The following is a 7,621-nucleotide window of genomic DNA, read 5'->3' as shown; positions in this document are numbered from 1 at the left end:
CCCCTTGTCCTTACCGATCGGGACCGTGCCTGCCTGCCGGCGAGAGGTGCAGTGCCCCGGGGAGGGGGAGGGGGTACGCGGACAGGATACAGCCAGCCCTGTTCCCAGTCTGCAGTCGGATTTAGAGTCGCAGCCGGAGCTCAGTGCAGACTGGAGCCTGGGTGGACTGGAAGTAGGTAGGGAGAATCTGGCCCGTGTCTCCGTCGCCTGTACCTTGAAGTACCCGTGTTCCCCCCTCCAACCTGCAGGTCCCTTCTACTTCCTATTCAATACGGTGATTCACTGGTGCCTATCCTTATCCGGACGCAAAACGCCCCCGGCTCCTGCCTCTGTCCCAGACGGCAAGGGTGCTGAAGGCGCGGGAGCATCCTGAGTGTGTGTTCAGGGTGGCCTCGCCTGCGAGTCGTTCTGGGTCCATTGGTCCTGAGGCCGAAGTGGCTGTGGGAAGGTTTGAGATTTACCTCACCTCCGTGATCCATGGGGGAGAGCCGGCCGGTGGGTGGGTGATCAGAAGTCCCGGCACTCGTTTGTTTGGCGGTGCTCCTATGCTCGGGGATTCGGTAGCCTGCTGGTCAATGGAAGGCTGGAGTGAAAGCATGGAAATACGGGGCTGCGCCGTTAGGGGGAGCTACTGGTTGGAGGGATGGGGCGGGGAAGCTTGATTTCTCATTGTAACTATTTATGGAATAACACGAAACGGACTCTTGTGAAAAATACAGTAAATATTGCAGTTTAGTGTGCTTCACTCTGTACTGGCACCCACCTTTCGTAAACGGGACACACACTAATCCCAGAGGCCTGTGCCAGTACCAAAATAATGCCAACATCTTGCTATGCCTCCTCAGCCTCGTGTCTCCCCAAACTAACTTCACTGCCCCGTTGTCCCAGCATATTCCCCATAGTCCTGTGTCAGTCCTGAAACTAATCCCCCTGCCCCGCTCTCTCCCCGCACCATCGTGTCAGTTCCCAAACGAATCCCTTTACAGCGATCTCTCCCCACGAACCTATGTCAGTCACAGAACTAACCATACTGCCCTGCTAATAGCGGAGGATTACAAATACCTCGGGATAAGAATAGACAATAAACTGGACTGGTCAAAGAACACTGAGGCTGTCTACAAGAAGTGTCAGAGCCGTCTCTATTTCCTGAGGAGACTGAGGTCCTTTAACATCTGCCGGAGGATGCTGAGGATGTTCTACGAGTCTGTGGTGGCCAGTGCTATCATGTTTGCTGTTGTATGCTGGGGTAGTGCGCTGAGAGTAGCAGACAACAACAGAATCAACAAACTCATTCGTAAGGCCAGTGATGTTGTGGGGGTGGAACTGGACTCTCTGACGGTGGTGTCAGAAAAGAGGATGCTGTCCAAGTTGCATGCTATCTTGGACAATGGCTCCCATCCACTCTACAATGTGCTGGTGAGGCACAGGAGTACATTCACCTAGAGACTCATTCCACCGAGATGTAACACTGAGCGTCATGGGAAGTCATTCTTGCCTGTGGCCATCAAACTTTACAACTCCTCCCTCAGAATGTCTGACACCCAGAGCCAATAGGCCGGTCCGGGACCTATTTCCAATCGGTATGACTAATATCATTACTTAATTATTTATGGTTTTACTTCTTCACTATTCTTGGTTGTTGCGGCTATAACGAAACCCAATTTCCCTCGGGATCAATAAAGTATGTCTCTCTGTCTTTCTGTGTGTCTACCCCCCCCCACAGGCCCGAAGTTTACAAAGTAATGAATTGGCTAAATGTAATTGTGATGCTTCAGACTGGAATCTCAGAGCTAAAACAGGGAACGGGTGCACCCTGGGAAATGTACACTGGAAATGAGAATGTATTTTAGACAGCACTTGCATAGGGTTCTGGACAGGTGAAGGAGCCATGTTTGACAGAGATGTGGATCATCTGGTCAAGAGGAAGAAATAAACTGACTAGGTTTAGAAAGCTAGGATCGGACACGGCTGTAGAGTTACAAGACAGCCAAGGACGAACTGCAGAATGGAATTAGGTAACTTGAAAACCCCACGGCATTCGAGATGTATGTGAAGAAGTGGATGACTAGCGTCAGGGGTAGTAGGACCGGTCAGGGATAGAGATGAAACATACGGCTGGAGTTGGTGGAGGTGGGACAGGTCTTTAATGCGGACTTTACTTCAATTTTCAACAGTAAGAGCGATCCTAACATTTGGGAGAACAGTTCTAAACGGGCTGATGTGCAAAAACAGGACGAGGATATAAAAAAAGAGGACGTACAGGAACTTTTGAAAAACATTCGGATAGATAAGTCCTCTTCTGAAGCAGCGAGAAACCCCAGGTTACTGTGAGAAGCGGCGGAAGAGATTTCTGCGCCCTTGGCGATTACCTTTGCGTTATCACTGCCGCACTTGTAGTATAGGGGACCTAATTCAGTGACGGGCAAATTATTGGAGAAGTTTCTTAGAAACCGAATTTGCAAGGTCTGGGAGAACTTGATTTCGGAGAATCAGAATGTCTTTGGGAGAGGCAGGTCATAGCTCACTACCAGGTTCAATTCGGTGAGGATGTAACAAAACACATTGGTAAAGGTAGAAACGTTTATCAGGTATACATAGATTTTAATAAGGCATTTGATACGGTTAGCCGTGGTAGGACCGTTCATAGCGTCAGAAGGCTTGGTATCCAGGGAGAGTTGGCTGGTGGATTCAGGACTGACGCCCACAGAAGACAGACTGTAGTTGTGGATGGAGCGTTTTCTCCCTGGATGTCGGTGACCAGCGGAGTCCTGCAGTGATCAGTTTGAGACCCCCGGCTTTTGGCTTTTCATGAATGATTTTAGAAGGTTGTCACGGATTACAACAGGGCTGTGACAGGACACAGAGCTGCCCTGAGAAGTTACGGATGGAGCTCAACCCGAATGTTACAGAGTGATTCATTTCGGGAAAATGGATTTGAAGGCAGAGGTATTACTTGCTCGAGTCAACCAAGGGCCGCACATTTATACGATTTCCACAATGGATAAAGAGTGATGAGACTTTCTCCAATAATCCGATGTCCGCTCATCGGTACGAGAACCACAATCGGCACGGAGCGGTGCACTGCAGGAGCAGAAGGAAGTGTGATTAACAGGTGAGCTTGACCACATCCGCTGTTCTGCACATAATCATACTGACGACAGTCTTCTGAAAACAGTTCAACTCGGCCTTTCCTCCTAGGAGCGACGGAGGATGAGAGGTGACCTGATGGAGGTGTACAGGGTGATGAGAGTCATTGATCATGTGGATAGTCAGAAGCTTTTTCCCAGAGAGGAGAAGTTTGCCAGAAGAGGACACAGGATTAGGGAGCTTGGGAGTAGGTAGAGATGCGATGTCAGGGGTAAGTTTTCTACGTAGAGTGGTGAGTGCGTGGAATGGGCTGCCAGCAACGGTGGTGGAGGCGGCTACGATAGGGTCTTTTGAGAGACTTTTAGATAGGTACATGGAGCTTAGAGAAATAGAGGGCTATGGGTAACGCTAGTAATATCAAAGGTAGGGACATGTTTGGCACAATTTTAGGCCAAAGGGCCTATATTGTGCTGTACGTTTTCTATGTTTCTATGTTTGTATGAAAGACAATATACCGGAAAGCAAATCAGAGGAAAAACAGACAACCTCGTTGCAAATTATAGAACAGCCCGAAACCCTGCGGAATGTTCACAGATTTTACTTGTTACTTTCGTTCAAACAGAGAATGGACGGCGGAATACTGGTAGAATTGTAGCTAGTTTGAGAAAATCTTTCAAGTTAAATCGACTGCATGGCGCGTCGCGAGTATGGGGTGGTGGAAGTGATCAGGTTCCTGCGGAACACTCCACGTTTGCGCTTGAAAACACTGTTCTTCAAACTGTCCACAGCCCTCGCTAATCTCCCGAGGGCACGTTCTAGTTTTGATCACAGGCCTCGGGAATACGCTGTGTATTTTTTTACAGTATTTGGAATAAAATAAGTGCAGTGTATTTTATTATAACGCATGTCAGCTGTCATTGTCTATTCCATCACTCACACCGTCCGGAATGACTGGAATGAACGAAAGAAAAGAATGAACGAATATTCCCCTTTAATAAAGAAGTGTTCTCCGTTTCACCCGCCAGAACAAATTCCTTCCCTCAATTTCAGAAGCGAATGTGCTCCGTCAAATGTTACAAAATATATCGACTTCAATATGCATGCCGACTTTAAAAGCAACACAGATATACAAATATCTTATTTAAATAGCTGAGGGCAGATATCATGCAAAATAACATGGAAAGTTCACATCATACTTTATTTAAAGATTGCAATATCCCTTGAGGACACAAATTAATGACATAGGGACAGTGAGTAAAAATAGTTTAACGTTATTGTTTGTGCATTTGGTTGTCACTAATATCCCTGAAGTGATCGCCACGCTAATTGCCTCAGTGGAATTGCTCTCTCCTCAATAAAAGTCTGCTAAATCGATCACCAGTCCATCTGAGCAGCTGAAACGCTCCGTACAACTGAACGCTGCATCTGACGGAATATGGGATATCCGGCGATTTACTACATCGCGGCCATTTTCTATCCCACGCTTGTAGCGGTTGGTGTCCCCGGTAAGATGCCGGAGCTGGTCACTTTATGTATGTTGCCGTCGTTACTCTGCTGCGGCATCCGCACTATTACTGAGCACAGATGCTACCGTCGGCTGAAACGTGTTTCCGCAATTGAGGATTCAGGCATCTAATGGTTTTATTTCTATTTTCCATACTATGATTGCAGTTTTTTTTCTTCTTTTGTCAATTAAGTTGGTGTCGATATTGTCGTTACTTTATAATTTCACCTTGCTAGGCTTTCTGAAGTGATGCTGGTAGGTGTCTGCTTTCCTAGGTCTGAGTCTCTGTCAGTGCAGAAACTTTGATCTTACAACAACTTTGGCAGCTTATTTAAAAGACGGTACAGTCTATTTTCAACACGTAGGTCTGTTCTTCCTTGTCAGTAAATGAGAACTCATGCTTTATATCTCATTGACTCCACTTTGTCATGGCTACAAACAATCCCTTTAGATTTTTTACCTCTAGTAATGGAAATGGTGTTGTTTACAGGAGCGATCGACTGCTCACCGGTCCGTGAGTCGTGGAACTCGGATGCCTCGCTCTCAAACTGTGGGAATGTCGCCAATCCACTGACACTCACATCCGTCATTGTCCTCCAGCCGGAGTACAGCGACGGAGAACGCACACTGTGGACTCTTTCCACTTCCAAACAGACCCTCCCCTGCATAGCTTCGGTAGAATGGGGTCATTCAGGGAGCTAACCGTATTTCTGTTTTGTTCCCAAATTTCTTGCAGTTAATTTAACGGCGATTGTGATCCCGTCTCGAGGAAAATGCGGGCTCTCCAAATGCATCACCCATTACCTGGTTGCAATGGCAACAGCGGATCTGATGGTGGTTATCGTGTTTGCTTTAGTGATACATGAGGAGATTGAACACCCCATCTGGAGTATTCTATGCAGCCTTTCACCAGATTAACAAAAACAACCACGCAACAGGAACAGTGAGGAACCGATCAGGAAGCGGATCTTTGACGTGTGCCAAGTTATTGACACCGGCAGCTGAAACTTACACAATATTCTTTGGCACCTCCCCAGGGTGAAATGTTTAGGTATGGCATAATTTCTCAGTTGTGTCCAGGAAGGATTCATGTCACTGTATGAAGACAGGCGGGCTAGCTTAGAAGAGTTAGAAGGGAACTTGAGAACCCTTGGCGAGTTGCACTGTGAAGAACAGGAGGAGACTGGTGTGAGTGTGGGCAGATCGGAGGAAAACTTGCGTCTGTAGTCAAGCAGGCGGTGACGCTCCTCACTGGATGCATTGATGAGTTTGAACAGAGCGTAACAAGGCAGATATGGTCGAACATGCCGATGCTCAGAAAAAAGATGCGCGGGAATCTTGGAAAACATGATGATAGATGATTCCGGTATACCGTGCAGGTAATTTTGGAAGGCGAGCGAAATATTGCTGCACTTTTAGACAAGATACTTGTGTCTTTGCTGGCCATGGAAGTAGAACTAGAAGATTGGGTGATGGCAAATGTAAATTCTCTGTTGACGAAAGATAATAGGTACACTCTTTCAAATTAGAGACCAGTGAATTTAATGTCAGTAGTGCGTCAAATATTGGAGAAGATTACTGTGGAGGGAATTTATGGGCCTTTGGAGAAACGTAGTTCATCTAAGGAGAGTCAACATGGCTTTTTGAGGGCATATTGCCCTTTATGAAACAGATTGAATTATTTGTAAAAGTGAAAAACAAACAGAAGAAACAGAACAGTCGATGTGTATGTATTAATTTTGATAAGGCGCCTGATCCGTTCCCAATAGTAGAATCATTCAGGAAATCAGGAGTCATGGGATTCGGAGAAGCCTGGATGCGTTGATTCCGAATTGGATGATGTAGTAGACAGAGTGAATTCTGGCTGGAAGACAGCGGGCACCCGTGTTCCGCAAGCAGGGTCGAAATTGTGGTAACAATTTATAACTATATTTGCACTCTGTAGCTATAGAGGGAAATAATCGATTCAATCTGACAACCCAGCGGCAGCTGGGTAATTTTTGGAATTAGGGCTGAAGACGTAAGCAAATCGCTGAGGTATTGATTACACCGCCACGTTGTCTAAATTGACCTGTAATTTACATATTACAGGACAGATGCTCCAATGTCTTCAAAACGTGGTTTCCAATGGAACCCCACAATTTAATAGAAGCATTTCAAAGTGTTCAGCAGCAGCTTTGCTGCTCATTAAAAGAACCAGCCTTCCAAAATGCCAATTCCAAATTCCCAAGTCAAGTACACACCAATTTATCCAAATGTCAATTTACCTCTGAATCGTGGTTTTATTGTATAACCATATAACCATATAAATATTACATCACGCAAACAGGCCTTCTCGGTCCTTCTAGTCTGTGCCAAACGCTTACTCTCACCGAGTCCCACCGACCTGCACTCAGCCCATAACCCTCCATTCCTTTCCTGTCCATATGCCTATCCAATTTTACTTTAAATTACAATACCGAAACTGCCTCTAACACTTCTACTGGAAGCTCATTCCACATAGCTACAACTCTCTGAGTAAAGACGTTCCCTCTCGTGTTACCCCTAAACCTTTGCCCCCATCTCTCAAATCATGTCCACTTGTTCGAATCTCCCCTATCCTCAACGGAAAAAGCCTATCCACATCAACTCTATCTACCCCCCTCATAATTTTAAATACCTCTTTAAAGTCCCCCCTCAACCTTCTACGCTCCAAAGAATAAAGCCCTAACTTGTTTAACCTTTCCCTGTAACTTAGGTGCCGAAACCCGGTAACATTCTAGTAAATCTTCTCTGTACTCTCTCTATTTTGTTGACATCTTTCCTATAATTCGGTGACCTGAAGTGTACACAATACTCCATATTCGGCCTTACCAATGCCTTGCACAATTTTAACATTACTTCCCAACTCCTATACTTAGTGCTCTGATTTCTAAAGGCCAGCATACCAAAAGCTTTCTTCGCCACCCTATCCACATGAGATCCCACCTTCAGGGAACTATGCACCATTATTCCTAGATCACTCTGTTCTACTGCATTCTTCAATGCCCT

This window comes from Hypanus sabinus, unplaced genomic scaffold (assembly GCF_030144855.1).
Source record: "Hypanus sabinus isolate sHypSab1 unplaced genomic scaffold, sHypSab1.hap1 scaffold_872, whole genome shotgun sequence".
Lineage (NCBI taxonomy): Eukaryota > Metazoa > Chordata > Chondrichthyes > Myliobatiformes > Dasyatidae > Hypanus > Hypanus sabinus.
Note: the sequence above shows the minus strand (reverse complement) of the source record.